This window comes from Corvus brachyrhynchos, unplaced genomic scaffold (assembly GCF_000691975.1).
Source record: "Corvus brachyrhynchos isolate BGI_N302 unplaced genomic scaffold, ASM69197v1 scaffold47, whole genome shotgun sequence".
NCBI classification, from domain to species: Eukaryota; Metazoa; Chordata; class Aves; order Passeriformes; family Corvidae; genus Corvus; species Corvus brachyrhynchos.
This window is the reverse complement of record NW_008239292.1, coordinates 1,746,460-1,747,036: the sequence shown is the minus strand read 5'-3', so window position 1 is coordinate 1,747,036 and position 577 is coordinate 1,746,460.

Below are 577 nucleotides of genomic sequence, written 5' to 3'. Positions count from 1 at the left end.
GCCCTGCCCCCCCCCACGGGTCCCCCTCGTGTCGTGGGCGCATTCCCGGGGTGCTGCGTTCAGCACCGCCCCAAAGCCTCTCCGGGGCTGCGGGGACCCCAAATCCGCTTCGATCCCCATCCCGGGGACCCCAAATCCTCCCTATTTCCCATCTCGGGGACCCCAAATCCACCCCAAGGCCGGGGACCCCAAATCTGCTTCGATCCCCAACCCGGCGGATCTCAAATCCACCCCCAAGGCCGGGGACCCCAAATCCGCCCTATTTCCCATCCCAGGGACTCCAAATCCGCCTCGTTCCCCATCCCTGTGACCCCAAATCGGCCCTATTCTCCATCCCCGGGACCCCAAATCCTCCCTATTTCCCATCCCAGGGACCCCAAATCTGCCCTATTTCCCATCTCGGGGACCCCAAATCCGCCCCGATCCCCATCCCGGGGACCCCAAATCCGCCCCGTCCCCATCCCCAGGGAACCCCAAATCCGCTTCGATCCCCATCCCGGAGACCCCAAATCCTCCCTATTCCCATCCCGGGGGACCCCAAATCCACCCTATTCCTCATCTCGGGGACCCCAAATCC